General features: G+C 39.4%; 1 protein-coding gene across 4 annotated transcripts in view; it reads right to left on the bottom strand.

The window, feature by feature from the left end:
- Positions 1-18,145, bottom strand: part of LOC134572833 (ligand of Numb protein X 2-like) — a 49,108-nt gene extending 30,963 nt beyond the window's left edge. For 2 of the 4 annotated variants that reach the window (XR_010085298.1, XM_063432075.1), the window contains exon 1: positions 4,092-4,295. The gene's annotated coding sequence lies outside the window, so the exon portion shown is untranslated. Of the gene's footprint in view, positions 1-4,091; positions 4,296-8,309; positions 8,367-18,072 lie in introns of those variants that run through there. The other 2 variants (XM_063432074.1, XM_063432073.1) reach the window with 2 other exon arrangements.
- Between the last annotated feature and the right edge of the window lie 217 nt (positions 18,146-18,362).

Here is an 18,362-nt window from a genome sequence, read left to right as displayed (position 1 = left end):
TGCAGAGATAGGCGATTTTAAGTAGCCTTATAAAATTTAGACATGTATTTTTATGTGTGCGCTGTTCCTTAATCTGTATACATTTTGGTCACTACAGCACCACCATTCCTGCAAGATGCATGTCCTGGGTGTGCCCCCCAAACACTTTTTTGAGAAAATATATATTTGATCCTGATGAAAGTCCTCTATGCAGAACTGAAACGTTGATCATCTTTTTAACGTTTACTAATACATTTTGGACTTTTAAAATCCGTGACTGCAGCTACCTATTTGGAAGAATGCATATTACAGCCTTGGTTTGCTAGCACCCGGTCACAAAGGGACACTAAAGCGTGAGTGCAAGAGCATATTTATATATAACACAACGTAAAAACCTAAAACACATAATTACTAGGACAAGAGACCCATTTGACAGCTGATTTGCAAGTAGAAAGACAAACAATTGTCAAACTTCACATGATGGCTTCTCACTGAGACCTGACTACCTAATCCCAGGAAAGGAGGTGCCTCAGCCTGTCAGAGGCAGCTACTCTAAATCTCTCTACAGCTAATGATTTTACACAATGCATGTGGCTTTAAAATAAACAAGTGCAATTTAAAAAAATAAGTAAATAAACTGTGATGAGCGGTATCCTGACGGAAAGAGGTCAATCTATAAATCCAGATTGAATCTACAGACTATACTATTAGAGAAGTGTTCCTGTTTCAGTAGCAGTGACACGAAAGCTTTAAAGTAAGAAAGATAAATAAATTTAAAAACCTGCACAATACACTGCTGAGTTCAGCCACAGAATTTAGCTCCTACCAGTTTCCAGTGACATGATGGATACATCGCTGCATACACATGATGATTAGACTTGAGGAGGACCTGGCCTACCTGCTCATATGCTATTCATTGAATTAACAACCAAAAAACAAACAATGAAGTTAAATGTGAAAAAGTGCAATTTCAAAATAAACTAAAAAAAAAACTAAAAAACGGAAGTTAAATATTCCCAACTAAAGCTAAAAAAACTAGAGAGAAAATACCATACTGGGAAAACATCAAGAATATCCCATTTCCATAGGTGCACCAAGTTTATTCCAAAATCCTTGTAAAGCAATGGGTTACAGTAGTTGTAGTTCAGCTTCCTACAATAAGTTTTAAATCATCTCACTCTTGGCTTCATTCATGAAAATTCTGAACGAGGACAGGTAACGATAGCTGTATTTACCGTTTTTAATAAATGAAACGTATTATTGCTGGGTCTGCAGTGTGCTGTGTAGCAGACATGACCACATTAAAATCCATTCATAAACATGACAAAATAAGCTGCGACTGGCTTCTGCTACATTAACGAAGCCATGGGTGGATTGTTTATTTTGAAACCGGCAAGAGCAATCCAACGTGTTGATTAAGCAAACAAAAGCAGAATAAATGTCTGTAGATGGGACTACACATTACATCTAACATGTTTTAACATGGGTTACTGCACACAATAAGTAAGCAGAGCAGCATGGTTGGCACAGCGAACAGACAGACATTTTCATTTCAAGGTGATGAGTCACAAAGAATGAGACAGTGATGTAATTGAAATAATTATGAAATTGTTACTTTCTATTACTATATAAATTCATTTCATAAGGGAGTTTACAGCAGCATATTTTCTTAATCCAAGACAAAACCAACAAACATTTTAACATCTTGCCACCGTTTCATTTGGTTGTGCTATCTGCCGATGTACTTCTTTTCATGGTTTCCTGTGTGGGCTACTGCACTAGCAAAAAGAATACAATACTGTATAGTCTGCTCCATCAGTTCCTCTCACACAGCTCTGTCCACTGTGCTAGCTCTAACTGCAGCACCCGCTTGTATATCTGCACAGCAGGCCTTCGGGCAACATCTTCTCCATTCTTCAAATGGGCATCTCTCATTCTTTCCCTGCAGTACCTTTTCTTAACCTTGAGATACCCGTCTGGCCATCCATGCCTTCCCTGAGAAACAACACTTATTCACTGAAGCATCAACTTTAAGGACCACTATAGGCACCCAGACCACTTCAGCTTAATGAAGTGGTCTTCGTGCCTGGTCCATCTAGGGTTAACCCTTTCTGCTGTAAACATAGCAGTTTCAAAGAACCTGCTATGTTTACATTTAGGGTTAAGCCAGCCTCTAGCGGCTGTGTCATTGACAGCCGCTAGAGGCGCTTCTCACTGTGATTTTCAGAGTCACATGGGGTGCAAGTGACACAAAGGGAAGGTGGGTAGAAGAGGCACTAAATGGGTTGGGGGGGAGGGGGGGGGAGGGAGAAAACATTAAAGGGGTTTAAGATATTCAATGTCTTGCATCTCCCCACCCATCCCCCCCATTCTAAATCTCTAGTTAAAATACATGGATGGATCTTATATTCTGTAAAATATGGAACATTTCCAATATAAATGAAGGGTAGAGAGAGACAGGATTGGGATAAAATATATAGAGAGGGGAAGAGGTAAAAGGCAGGACAGACACTTAAAAGAAAATGGTGGGAGAAACTGGGGGATATATTTGTACAATAATGTGCGGAGAAGAGCATTAGGCAACGGACAAGGGAAAGTCAGAAACAGGAGATAATGAGTTGAGAGAATGTACGGGAGGAGAAGATCATGGGAAAAAGACAGACAGGTATAAAATAAATTAAAAATAACACCTGAGAGGCAGAGAGAAGGGAAATAAAACAAGAAGAGGAGCAAAGGGACAACGATATGGAAAGAGCAAGCAAAGTTACACTAACAGAAGGTCAAGAAAGAAAGGCGAGACGGGAAGAGAACACAGTGGACAGGAAAATGAAAGATAGTAAGAGGTGCAAGATGAGGTTACGACTGCAAAAGAGTGATAACTGCATGTGTAGTGTGCATGTGATTAGCCTACTAGTGTGCTCAGTGCATAGGGGAGGCACCCTAAGGCGATTTTACCACCTACATCTTGTGAGTTCTACTTATATTTGCGCAGTTTCAACATTCATTTACAGTATTCTACTATTGTATTGTGTTTCTGTAAACCATCAGCCATACTCCTCTGCCATCTATATATACACAAAGACACATACACTTATGGAATTATTCACTAAATACTGATGCCTGTGAACTAACAGAATTGCAAGATTTATCCCAAAATGGTAAATTAGCACAGTCAGACTTTCCGAGCTTAAAAATAATCAAAAAGGGTGTGGATGGATTTATAAAGGCAAAATGCTTTTTAAGGTAAAAATAATGCTTTTTGTTGATAAACATTCTATTGGTTTCCATGGTGATTGCTCCTTATTTAGCTCTATGTCCTGAGAAGCACCTGTTTTTGACGTGACACATCTCCGCATTGGAGTTTAGTTTATGTCCAGGTAATTTGAAAGGGAGTGCATACGAGCCATTGGATAAACCTGTATCCTTCCATAGACTCTCTGGGTTTAAAATCTAGCTCGGCATAAGGCCATGAAAAACATTAAACACTGATAAATTAGCTTAAGCTATAGAATTATGCCTTTTCCAGGAAAATGACTACTTCAAAAACAGAGAAACATGCTGGTCTAAATAAATATGTATTAATCACTAATAATTTGTAGGTTATATCCGTGATTGCACAGTTCCGCTTCAATATAAAAGTGTTTTTTTTTTGTTTTGTTTTTTTTAAATAGGAGCATGGAGTACTACAATACAAATCTAGAACAAAACTGATACCTTCCGTAAAATAAATACACACTCTCAGGAAAAGGCAAATCATAAGGCAAATATGAAACCAGATCTTGGTACTCAGAGTTCTACATTCTAAATGGTATTAACCTTGAAACCTATCTAAGGCATCAAGACTTATCTGTAGTTTCACAACATAACGTAACCTTCATACACAGCAAGTTACAAAAACAGACAAAATGTTTGCTTTTAAAACATTTCAAGCAAAAGACAACTTTACACACAGCTCTTATGATACACAGGACATGCACAAGATGTAGCATATCTCCAGCTCCAGCAATGGGAAGATTATTCTAGAGTTAGACAAAGATCAGTCAAAGCAAAAACAGAAATTCCAGCCTTGCTCTCCGCCACACATCAAGGCTACAGACAGAGAGCTTACGTACCTTCTGTAACGCACAGTACCCCTGACTCCAGAGCTTACAGCGACCGGATGGTTTCTGGGGAAGACTGCAAGCTACAAGCTGTTACAGCTGCATGTCCCTACACAGCTGTGTGACATGGGCCAGCGTCCATCCTATCACAGGGGTTTAATAGTTGGCCTGTAAATAGGTAAATCAGCAGCTGAGAAAACTTCTGATTGCCAAAAAGCTTCATTCTCCTGTGACATGCCAGGAATTTTCAGCTCATTAATGAGCACCTCATGTGGGGAGGAGGTGCCAAGAAAAGGGGGAGGGGGGAATGGATTAAGAACCAGAGGCCAAAATGCCATAATTTTCACTGCAAAAATCCCTTACATAATGGGTGGAAAGTTAGCATTACACCCAACGTTACAAACATAAATCTTTTGATACATATGTATGCAGATAGATATCTTTCATAGAGAAAGATACTTAATAGCATTTATATAGCGCCAACTTATGCCGCAGAGCTTTAAAAGAATATCACTTAACAGCAAACGAGACAACCCATCACAAATTATGGCAGGAACAACAGGTTGACAAGGACCCCAATTGAACAAGCTTACAATCTAGAGCAGGACTTGACAAATTTGTTTGGACTCTAGAAGCCAGCTTTAAAAAAAAAAAAAAGTTAGCTTTAAACTTTAATAAATGTGTTTAGAGTTCAATCTTTCTAATTAAGATACATTATTCTTGTTCGAGAATTACATTTTAGTTGCATAAATTGTTATTCGCAAGTCACCAATATCTAAAACCAGCCACATCCCCACTAACACCCCTAAAATGACAGTGTCCGTCATTGTCCATTTGACTTATTAGGAGGCATTGGAATCAACCAAATGACTTTTGTGTAGACATAGCCAGTGTAATGCAGGGTATAAAATTTCAACCCTCAAGGGACACAAACAACTTGTTTTTTTTAAGGATAGTAAACTGCAAATTGCTCAAAGTAGTTTTAAGTACATTATCTGATTACACACTAAAAGAGCAGTAAACCCCACATTTAAGGGATCATGATTCACTTAACTTCCAAGTATAAATCTATTTAAATCCCAAGTATAATTTCCAAACGCTGCTACAGTACTTACTTCCCACCCCCTCCTAACATTGCAGGTTGAGTCAACAGACCCAGACATCAATTTGAGACTGGCACAGAGTACAACTATAAGCACTGAAGACTGCTTGAGTACATACTCCAACTGTTAATTCACTTAGATTGCTAGGTCCAACACAATTCTCTCAATCTGCAGAATGTTTGTGTCATGTAAATCTTGAAAATTTTAATTTGATGAACGTGCTATTAAATTTGTTTTAATTTGTTGTTTTTTTATCCAATGGGTGAGCAATACACAGACTGGGGACTTAGAAGGCAACTAAAATAAAATAATGCAGTCCCAAAAAGGGTGCATGCAAAATGACATTGGGTCCTTGGAGGAAATAATGCGATACATGGAAAATATAGAAACCATCACTGACTATTGTCAGTCAGGGACTTTTATGGAAGACGATTTTTAATTAAATTGGGAGAATGACATTTCATTGTAATACAAAAGCATATGCATAATAAATGCACTAAGCGGTTTTGCTTTTGAAAGCTGAAGGTATTGAACCAAATGACAGCATGTGTGAAGATGATATTAATGGCTTAACAAAGTTATAATAATAGGATTTTTTTTCCACAAGCAAACTGCTGACTTGTGCTGATCATGCTGGGGGTATTAGGATGAGCTGTCATTTGTTGCCAGAGGTGAAAACCTGGATTCTAACACCTGGAATCAGACAATAGGATTACTCATTAGCTCATCACCTGGTGTAGTCTGTATTATGGGGAGAGGTGTGAGGTCATGGCAGGACTCTGCTGATTGGTAAATGGAGCACACAGGTTTGGAGTCCTCTTAAGCTTGCTCTAATTAGACGCCATTTACAGAGCGACAACTGGCAAAAAGAGGAGAAAAACTTAAAGGTGATTGTTTTAACCTTTTGAGTGCCTGGGGTGATTTTGCACTGCAGGTCAAAATAAATAATTGTAGTGGTTATGGTGAGTGTTCCTTTAACAGTCAAAAGAGACATTTATATTCAAACGATTTACTGCATTTTGTTTGAAATTTCTACTAGTTTCTATACCTAAAATATGTCAGTCATCCAAAAAAATGTGTGTTAATGTATAACACACAAACCAAAACAACATATTGACAGGATGGACCCAACACGCAGAACATAAGTGAGCAAAGTAAAACGAATAATAAACCAGACTACTAAAGCGTATTAATGTGCCTTACAGGGGCCGGACTCAACGCTATATAGAATAATACAAAACAGATCGCGTTCAGAGAGACAGAATATATAAACAAGTAGACAAGTCAAAGTTCAAGGATAATAGAATGGAGAATGGTCAAGATACAAGCCAGGGTCAGACACCAGATACAACTATAGTAAATGCGCTTTCGGACAACCATTGAGGGAAACAACAATAGGGCACAGCATAATGACCAAAATGAGCTTATATAGCCATAGGAGTGCAGTACTTGGTTATTAGAGGTCATGTGACACCAGAACGTGAATGCGCAAAGTCTGGACATTCGAGTCACTAATCGGATCGCGGAAGCCAGAGCCATATAAGGGGTTCCAGTGGGCACTGTGACACCTATGTATGCACTCTGGCATCAAGTATCAGCACATAATTCAGTAACATCCAGAAAAATATATTTTGAATGTAATATTGCTCTACCCAGCAAGGTAGGCTTATAGTACCATACTTATAAAGGATTCCTTGTATTACGAATACGAACACCAACAAACGGCTTCATCAAGAATTTCAACCACAGGAAATTCTAGCTCAGAAAAGCCAAAATCCGTCTGTTTCAACAGCAGCATAAACCAGAGGAGTGGATGAAATTCACAGAGCACAAAGCTTGCTATTGACGACAACGCTTCATGTACGTAATTACCTCTTACACAGCCCTGTTCTGGACTTCTAGGAAAATGGGCTGCAGTGTAAAAATATTTAGAAAAGGAAAAGAACCATACCATGTTAACGTTTGCAAATTTTAGGATCTGAAGTGTTGTTTATGAAACAAAAAGGGTCATCTTGGAAGAAAATCTAGTCTACATTTAGTCTACTCACATCAGAAAACGGTCAAAAAGGTAGTGGCACAACTAGTGTAGAACTTTAACTCCAATGACGTTAAGCAATCTTTAAAGGGACACTCCAACCATTATAACCAAAGCTGCTTACTGTACTATTTAGGGTGCAAGCATGCTGTGAGTCTAGTCATTCTGGTTTTGGTCAAAACATTGTCCTTCGCTTTGACAAATATCCGTAGTAATCAGCTGCAACAATTTGGAGCAGACAAACCCTACTATTGGACACTGCTTTGAGTCTCATTCAATTGTGTGGTCATATATGTGCTTTTGCAGTACAAATATTTGGACAGATAATGGGGAAGTGCAACCCCCTCATAATGTATTAAAGCTAAGGCAACACATCCAATTTTTAGCTCAGGTTCCCCAAAAAGCAAAACATGAACACTGCATGGTGACAACACAGGGCATTTCAGCCAGGGCACAAGAATGTAATGTAAGATGCATGTACTTAGCTCACACAACACGGTATTGGGTCTACTCAACTCATATAGAGGAAACATAACAGCAAAGCATGTTTTACAGGGAATAATACTCAGGCGACACCATAGAAGACCACAAAGCAGTTTTTTTTTTTAAAGAGACACTCCAGACACAAACAACTTGAATGCATTTGATAAGTTTTGACCTCATATGCATAATATATTCTACTCTGCAACATAAACCCTCCCCTTTGCCACACCTCCTCTTTAATCTCATGGCAGTACAGGAATTATGGGAGAAGAGATGGGGAGATAATGAGTTTCTCTCTCCAACTCCACTTCCAGCACATCAGTAACAGAAGGGGTGGCTAAAATAATCGCACTAGCAACAAAGTACCATCGCAGCCTGAGAACAATCGCTGCTAGCCAGAATATAAAAGTCCAAGCCGTGCACTGAGAAAATGGGCCCACGCGTTGCAGTTTTAGTCACACCGTACAATGCCTGCTTTATTTCGTGGTGTGACACTCCATACCATACAGAAGGGCATTTAGAAACATGATCAGTCTGTTAAATTAACAGGCAGACTGTGTAATATGAATACAGATGTATATACATAGTATATAAACGTATATTACTCACCATGATTAATGACAATCATTTAGCAGATGGGTTACTTAGCAGTGCTGGTTGCTTCAGCTGCAAGAAGAATAAAAAACCCTGAGTTAATAGGGAAAAAAAAAAGTTTAGCCAAGTTAAACTAAGAATTAACTGAAAGGATTCAGTGTTCCCTGTGTCAGCACTCACTAAGGAGAATTCAAAACCCTATTCCTTTCTATAAAATAAATTAAGGATCCACAGCACAAACAGTACAAACACAGCTGACCAGGGCTCCCAAAGAGACTCACATTAAAGGCAGTGCTCATTACTAAAATTCATACTTTGTACACTATTTGTTTTTTTATGTCTGCCTCTCACAGTATGATTAGTTTCTTTACATGATAAATTACATTTTACATTATGGTAACACCAAAATGTTTGTATATAATTTTAACACAAGATATCATCTAAGGGGTATAAGCACTATTTTACTATTCACTCACTAATGGCACAAATGAGCAAAATCTATTTTTAGACCTGAGCTGGGATTTACCAAAGGGCAAGCTATTGAGTTTCTCTGAGGTTTTGTCCATTGTCAGAGTTCTCATAGTTTCTGTTTTTGTTGCAATGCACTAACTTGGTTCTCCCCAAGTTAAAAGGGTAATACAGATGTGGATCCCGTGCTCACTATGCCTGAAGGTGTATCAGAAACACCTCGCTGATGAGGCCCAAAGAATGCCGTAAACGATCGTCTGGGGTCGCTATATCTCTCGTGCAGAGAGAGCTTGCCAGCATTTTGGTTCTGGGCTGCCCTGGGATCAGTCTGATATGCAATAAAATAGCTTCTCCCTGTAATGGCACAAATTAGCAAAAACTATTTTGAGACCTTGGCGAGGATTTACCAAAGGGCAAGCTATTGAGTTTCTCTGAGCTTTTGTCCGTTCTCAGCGTCTCATATTCTCTGTTTTTGTTATAAATCTGTTTTTGTTTCAAATTAGGATCCTAAAAACATGGCATCAACTCCAGTTATCTTGGCGTCCTGTGTGAACACTATTTGTAACACAACGTTCATTATATCAGTGTTGAGTCTCCTTTAAGTTTAACTCAGCCATTTTTTTTAGGAGTTCAAACTGAGGAGACCCTTCTCACTGGTTTTCCTCCAAACAGAGATGCTGCAGTACAAAAGAGAACCAGCAATGTTTCAGCTCGCTTGTAAGTGGCACTGTTAGCAGAAAGGCACCTCCAATAAGATCAATATGTCTTGCAAGCTGAATTACTAAAAGCTTTTTGACTGGGCGATTGATGATAAAAAAAATAGCATTGCCCTCTTGTCTAGCGCTGACCCAATGATTAATAGCTTACATGTAAAGCTGCAGACAGTACAGGGATATAATTTGTACATTCCTCTCCTTCATGCTCAAAATACTTAGACGGGCGATCAAAAGCATATTTTGGGCAGTGACGCAATCCTTTTTATAAATCGACACAAAATAAAGTATCAAGATAAATACACTGCAAGAACAGCTACGTTTAGACAGTTACTTGGATATAATTGATGGTTTTGGGGACTTCCTACTCTCTCAAATCCCATTGACTTGCATACAAATCATCAAAAGAACAATGAAAAATGTAGCAAAGTACTGCTTAACATACCAAATGAATAATCTCAATAACAGAGGGCCTGTACAACACAATTGGCAGGCAATCAGGAAGCTAACACTTTAAAAGAAACATCTGAATATAGTGATATAAGTTTAGATCAGTCTTCCCCAAACTCCAGCCCTCCAGATGTTGCTGAACTACAACTCCCAAGATTCTCAGCCCATTTCATTCATAGAATCATGGGAGTTGTAGTTGAGAAACATCTGGAGGGCCATAGTTTGGGGAAACCTGGTTTAGATGGATACTATAAGCACCCACTTCAGCTCATTGCAGTGGTCTGTGTGCAGTGTCCATTTAGCCCTTAGTCCTGCAATGTAAAAATTTGAGTTGAAAAACTGACATGTTTACGTTGCAGCACTAAGACTGCCTCTAGTCGCTGTTTACCAGGCAGCCATTAGAGGCGCTTCCTGGAGTTTCACAAAAGTTTGATATAACGCTTGATGTCCTCACGCTCTGCATGAGGACGTCCAGTGTAGAGAAATCCCCAAAGGAAACATTGAAGAAAGGGACCTTGGTGCTAGTATCTGGTAAGTGAATAGAGTTTTTTTTTTTTTTTTTTTTTTTAAACCATTTGTAACACTGCAGGAGGTGCGCGCAAGGGGCGGAGGAACACATTGTTAGGAATGCATCTTTGTATACCTAAAATTAAAGTCGTCCTTTAAGTAGCTATTCATAAATATGCTCTGTCTTTTGAAATATACTAGATCAGTAAACTAGTATACAAGCACTACAAATAAAATAGTAGAATAGATTCAAGGTCAGCACAATCCAATAGAGTACATGTTATCTGTATTTTTTGTCCATTAAAAAACGATTTGTAGTGGACTGAAAAACAAATTGCAATATCTGGGACACAAGAAAACAAATTCTCCAATTCTGCTATAGTACCAGTTGAGTCATTTTGCTTTTACGTCAACTACAATTTGCGTTTAGTGAATAACGCTTTTTCTGTTTATATAGGAGTTGTAATATTTCTATAATATTGTTACTCGTCGTCCCTATTTTATCACATTACCTGGGTATGTATGCTTCATGTTGTTGAAAAGCTACTGTTCAGTGTAATTTGCCGTTTTTTGTGGAGGGTGGGGGAAATTTGTTTAATAGGTTCATTTAGATCATTTGAGCAGGGCGGTCTTCAACTCTTGTCTGTTATATTCTGTATGTAAATTACATGTAAAATATCCCCGTTTTAGAATTGTAAAGAGTCGCAGAATCTGTTGTCGCTATATAAATGCTAATAATAATGTAAAGTTTCAATTTCTTCAGTGAAAGAAAAATACCCTAATCACAAGCAATTTGCAAATCAACATTTGAAAAGTTCTAAAGTGTGGCATTTGTGCAATTCGTCAACTATAAAAACAAGACACTAAACCAAAGAGAGACAACTCCACATCTCCCACCTCTGGGACTACAGCAAGATCTGTATATATTCTATCTATAAATAAAGTTAAACAAACACTATAGGGTCAGGAACTCAAACATGTATACCTGACCCTATTGGGTTAAAACCACCAGCTAGCCCCTCTGGTTCCCCTAGCCTCCCTACATATAGTAAAATCTTACTTGTTTTTAAGTCTGCAGCTGCCTCTGTCTGCTGACATCATCAGAAGTGGTGGTCTGAGCCAATCACAATGCTTCCCCATAAGATATGCAGAGACTGTCAAGGAGGCAGATCAGGGGCAGAGCCAGCACAAGCCAGACACAGCCTTGGCCAATCAGCATCTCCTCATGGAGATGAATTAAATCAATGCATCTCTATGAAGAAAGTTCAGTGTATCCATGCAGAGGGTGGAGACACCGAATGGCAGTGCTGCTTAGTATGCAGCACTGCCCAAGGAAGCAGCTTTAGTAGCCATCCGAGGAGTGGCCAGTGGAGTTATCACTAGGCTTTAATGTAAACACTGCATTTTCTCTGATAAGACTTTACTACAAAAAGCCTGAAGGGAATGATTTTAAATACCAGAACAAATGCAATAAGCTGCAGTTGTTCTGGTGACTATAGTGTCCCTTTAATTACAGCTTGAAACTACTAACTAACCTGTTACAGCGTTGGATCCCTATCAGCTACTAGTACTAATATTATTCATAAAGTGACCCTGTATTGACATATGCAATAAAAGATTCATTATTTTTAACCGGTCTTACTAGTAAAGGAACACTATAGGGTCAGGAACACAAACATGTATTCCTCACCCTATAGTGCAAAACCCACCATTAAATGTCATGCCGAATTAACCTTTCCCCAATTGATTCCTTTTCTCTCCCTCTGTCAGGATCTGTTCTTCATTTCTTCCTGTCTGCTCTAGTTTGTCTTATGGAGGTTTCCTACGCTTGACCAGCAGAGGAACAAAGTGTGCTCCGTTTCCTGTGGTCAAAGCAATTTTCCAACAATTCTTGGCTTTTCCTCTGTGATCTCACGATGCTTCCTGTCAGTATTCCCGAACGTTCTGTCATTTAGACAAACGCCTGCGAAACTACCAATTTTCGTCCTAACAGAATGAGAACAGTTTCTCCTTCATGTTAGGACGGAATTCGGGACTTTGTTCGGATCTGAATTTCATTTGAATGCATGAAACTCAGATCCTATTCGTGCTGCGACTGCATCTTGCAGCCGCTTAGTAGATAACTCCCTAATTCCCAGGGTATTAGGGAGCTATGTACCAAAAGGCTGAAAGACCTAAATTTACTAATACGAAGTAAAGATTACTTAGTATTAGTAAATAATCTGCCCCTACTCGGTATGCCGCAAGTAGGGGCATGTTTAGTAAACAGTGAGCAGCCAGTGGAAAAAAAAAAAAAACTAAAAAAACAAAACACAACCTAGTATCCCCCTCCCGAGCGGCGTGAGTGGGGGCTATTAAACTGAAGGGGGGACCTTTTGCCCTCTGGCCACCACCCATGAGCGGCAGGTGGGGGTCCTAAATGACAGTGGGGGGGGGGGGGCGGTCATCGTCCCCGACCCCCACCCATGAGCGGCTGGTGAGGGCCTTAAATGAAAAAGGGGGGGGATTTATTGTCCTCCCCCCAGCCCACACCCATGAGCGGTGGGTGGGTGCCCTAAATTACAATACGCTGTGTAATATGACTAGCACTCTGATTGGTTGGATTCCGAGTCATTACCTTTTTTAAATCTTTAGTTCATGCCCGGATTATATTGACCCCCATAGAGTGAGGGAGGACATGGGGGGCTTAGGAAGTGGCGGGGAGCACTGATCCCTGACGCAACTATTTTTACATTTTACAAGGAGGGATCTGCGAGCCGGTAGCGCCCTCCTTGTAATAAACTAAACAAACTAACACCGATATTCAGTGTTTGTTTGTTCGTCTGACATTTCTATTCATTCCTTTGTCTTTCTGACGAATGAATGGATAAAATTCCTGTTCAAATGCCCAAGTGTTTAACTAGACATGCGCAGGAATTTCACAGCGCTATCTAGTGTGGGCAGATGACGTGTCCCACAGGGACTTCACCTACCCACACAAAGATGGAGGCGCCCAGGACCTAGGTCCGGGCATGAAATAAAGATTTTAAAAAAGGTAATATGGGGGGGCCAGGGGGCATTTGGAAGTGACTAGGGGGCAATTAGATGTAGTGGAGTCAGGAGAGGGGTTTAAAAAAAAAAAAAAAAAAAGACATGGATTCGGCCGTGACAGTGCCGCTTTAAGATGGCTTTTCTTTTAAAAGGCAGTGTTTGTATGAAGGCCTGCATACAATGATTATACTCACCAGAACAACTACATTAAGCTGTAGTTGTTCTAGTGACTATAGTGTTCCTTTAATTGTATCTATCAGTGAAATTTCAATGTTTATCTAGTGACAGTCTTCCAGACGCTTTGCATGAGGACGTCTAACAGCTTCAAATTCTCCACAGGAAAGCATTGCTTCAAGTGCAGGGCGACCATATCAACTGACATGTTCACACTTAGCAAAGTGCCCTCAGAGAATTAAGAACGTGGGCACAGCGCTTCAGCCAAAACAGCCATCAACCTGTTTTGCATACAGACAGGAATGAGAGGCCCTCTTCTCAGCAGATCCCCTTTTCACATCATGGCCAGCCTTCCGAGTTCATACCTCCTAATGTTGGAATCTAGGAAATATAGATGTGCAGAAAAACTAGCTCCAATATTTTAATGCATTATCTACAGAATGCATTTAAAAAAAATAAATAAAAAAAAAAAAAAAAAAAGAGGGGGTCCACCCCAGCATGCAGTGTAACTAACACTTTACCACAGCTTCATGCTGTTACCCTCTGAAAAGTTACTGCCAGGGCACTTAGTGCATATCAACTTTGCTATGAGCCTTTAAACAACAGCATAAAATCAGCAAATAGCCTTAAAAAAAATAAAAAAATATCCCCTATCAAAATTAATAAGGACTCCACTCTGAGATGACATGATGTTCAGAGATAGAAGAAATCACATATATTAGTAGGAAGATGTAAAAAAAAAAAAATACATCACATACTTTAAGTATATAAGAACACCTGGCTGCTAGATGACAAAGTTATAAATATCAATAGAAATTATTGGGATAAATACCATATAAATAAAATTAAGAAATTCTAATTACATGCAGCTATGTAGTATGGATAAAACATGTTTAATGCAGGTATAAAGCAAATATCATGTCATTTTTCTTACACATCCAAAAAAAAAAAAAAAAAAAAAAAAAAAAACTTATCTGAAGTTAATACACTTTCAAAATGGAATTTATTGTTGGGGGGAGGGAAAGGTCATATTTTGATAACCTGTACTCAGGGCCGGATTTAGATGAAGAGAGGCCCTAGGCTATTCCACTTATGAGGCCCTTTCACCTCCCATTTTTAAGTTTATAAATTACATGAGAGACAATAAAATACATCATTACTGTGATATATATCAATATGTTAAATGAAACATGTTGTGATTGGTACCAACCTTTATAAAAAATGTGGCAGGGATAATAAAAAAAAAAAAAAAAAAGGGGGTGATGAGGAGAGGGGCGGTGATTGTGAGAGGGACGGGGGTGATGAGGAGAGGGGGGGGGGTGACTAAAAAAAAATTACCTTAAATCCCTGGTGGTCCAGTGGCCCTCATTTCCGGTCTGCAGCTCCGCAGACCATGGATCTCACAAGACCCAATCAGAGCGTTGCCGTGGTAACCCGCGGCAACGCTCTGATTGGGCAGTGCACGCGAGATCCATGGTCTGCAGCTCTGCACATTGCGGAGCTGCAGACCGCCGGTCTCGGCAATCGTGGCAGGAGGGGCATTGCAGTCTGCCCCGGGCACCCCCCTAGTAAGTGGCACCCGGGGCAGACTGCCCCCCCCTTAGTACGCCACTGGTCATATCATATGCGTAGAATTTCTCCTTATTTTCGGTTCAGTGTTCACTGTTTTTAGAATAGTGCAATTTTTATTTTGCTAACAATTGGAATGTAGGCCCCTCTTGATCTTGAGGCCCTAGGCTGAAGCCTAGTTAGCCTATAGGAAAATCCGGCCCTGCCTGTACTACTTTACTAATTACGGACACCAATGGGTGGAGACTGTGTGTGACTTTGAAAAGAACCCCCCCCCCCCCAAAAACAAAAGCGTAAAAAAGGGGCCGAGGGGTACAAATTACCTTTCTTTACAGGCTTGTTAATAAAATGTACGCTACAGAAAGCCTTATTACAGGAAAACAATTAAATGTGACAATTTAAGTAAATGCCTCTTCAATCTGGTAGCTACAAGTCTGTACTTACTGAGACCTGGAAGATGAAATCTATTTATGCATGTAATTTTTTTATTATCTTGCATAAGTTTGAGCCATACGTATTCTTATTAACACAACAAGGTAAAACCCAGCTCAACATTACTTGCAAGCTGAGCAGTGTGCTTTAACTGGAAAATAGTAGACTTAGAAGGCAGGCAAAACATTTTAATTCCAGTCAGGATAAGAAATATTAAAAATAGATTGGCAGGTTACACCCTTACTAGATGTACGCAAACCAGGTTATACCTCACAGTATCAAGGTAGTACACAATGTGCACACCCCACAGGGTACACTGCACATGGAAAGGAGTGTGGGTGGCAAAAAAAATTATGTTAAGTTCTCTCAGCTCAACCAGACATTGCTGTACCTTTAACAATCTAAAAAGAGAATACATATCATATATCTATATATTATGGCCGCAATTTAATATTCTTAGTTAAGTTTTTCAAATGATTTATTCGTTTTGGATAAACCTTTAAAAATTATTTAATGTTTCAAAAACTATTTTCAGATCGAGATATAATTATATATACGTATATATATATACACACACACACACACATACACACGATATATTGTTTTACACTTTAATATTTAGAAAAAAAATTATATATATATATATATATATATATATATATATATATATATATATATATATATATATATATATATATATATATATATATATATATATATGTATTAAGAGGTTATCCATAAAAAAAATATATTAAATCAAGGTCTGTGTAATGACAGTAGTTCTTAAATTGAGCCTGAATGTCATTTTAGCAGGAATCCAATGACTGGAACATGCCCCAGGCAACTGGTCATATTTAGTAATCACTCACACTGCCAGGCTAGCTCGGGCATAGAGCTTCTGGCTATGGTGACTCTATGATGACCAGTGCCCAGCAGACCCCAGGTAGGTTGTCAAACCATTTCACTACTTACCTGGGGGTAAGAGTGCCAAGGCACTTCTGGCACCAAAATAGTTCTATTAAAGGAACACAAACATGTATTCCTGACTCTATATAGTGTTAAAAATCACAATTTAGCTTCTCTCCCCCCGAAAAATAATAATAAAAAAAAAAAAAAAGAATCACTGTCTCTGTATTTCTTCTCCGCCTGACGTTCTTAGACTCAGGGCGGAGTCAAAGAGTGAATCCCAATAAGGAATTGGCTGTATCTATTCAGGATCCTGCGGTCTCACTGGTTCTCCCATAGACCTCAATGCTGTACTCTCGCGCATGCTCGAGTACAGTAGTGATGTCGGCTCCTGGCAAAGAGGAGCAGTGTGAGCAAGATGGTGGCGCCCGCGAGGGACATGTTCAGGTAAGTAAATCTCACCTTACCTGCCCCAGGTCTGCCAGCGGCGATGTCACCATCAGCGGACTTTGTGAATTCGGCAGTACTCAGACAGTGACAGTGCCGCTTTAACTGACAAAAACTGATTTAGATCCTAAACATTTGAAGCATTTAACAATCAGGACAGATATATGAATCTATATACTTGATGTGTGAACATAAGCAGAAATGAGTTTTCACTCTCCAGTACACATACACTGGCCCAAGATTAGTGGGAGTTACACTCCCAGATGGCAGCTGTTATAGCCATTTGTGGTCATTTCAAATTTAGCTTTCTCCAGGGTAGAAATAATGTTGGCAGCTGCAACTAATAGCTACCACCCTGAAGCATAACTCCCACTAATCTTGGACAGATTGGTATATAAGATTACAGGAGCCCTAAGGCTTATCCTAACCATACAATATAAAGACTACATAAATGTAAAGCATATATTATGGTATAAATATAGACATTCATAAACATTGAGATATCTTCAGAAGCCTCTGATTGAATTATTTTCCCATAATACCTGGTTCATGGTTATAATAACTGTGTGCATACAGAATACATGTCAAGCAAAAAACATAAAGCATTTAAAATGAACATATTATCACTAAACACTGCTATATTTTAGATATGGTGATTTCAGGATTTATATTACACTCCCAGGTCTACATTAATACCTCCAACATATACTGATCACTATAAATAACTGTACATTATATGTAATCTGTAATGGGCTCCCTACAGCAGGATCCTCCTGATATTAGATCCTGCCTAAATCAATATCTCCGGCTCATAGTGCAGCATAATGCGGTCCTTCCATAAACAAACACACACCCTAGTGAAACCAAACACACTCACAGTAGTGAAAACAAGTGACATTTGATCAGTCAGTTCCTGTATGGGCTCCATGAGCAGCAGGTAGGTAGGTACACAGTTAAACCAGGGACAGACTGCAGACCCTGTGTACAGAGGGGCAATGCTGGATTGCTGCTGCTAGCCCCCCTCCATAAGATCAGTGCCCCCCGATACTGGAAATCACTCGTTCACCCCCACAAGGACTCACCTGAGGCTCCAGCTGCTAGATGCAAGGCTCCATGGAGCTCACCTGGGTGGAGTGGGAAATGAGTCACAGGGGGAGGGATGGAGGGAGAGCAGCTCCATAATAGAGGAGGAGGAGGGGCCCTGACCAGGATACAGGTAACCCGAGAGCAAGGCAGCCCACAAAATGGACCCTCCTGGCACAGCACTGTCATTCTGTCTATAATTATAGCATTAACAATAATAATACACGTGCAGATGGTTGTGCAGGGAAAGGTCACTTTAAACAAAAGCTAAAATCACTTTTAAAAAATA

This window comes from Pelobates fuscus, chromosome 9 (assembly GCF_036172605.1).
Source record: "Pelobates fuscus isolate aPelFus1 chromosome 9, aPelFus1.pri, whole genome shotgun sequence".
Taxonomy (NCBI): domain Eukaryota; kingdom Metazoa; phylum Chordata; class Amphibia; order Anura; family Pelobatidae; genus Pelobates; species Pelobates fuscus.
Note: the sequence above shows the minus strand (reverse complement) of the source record. Positions and strands in the feature narration are given on the sequence as shown.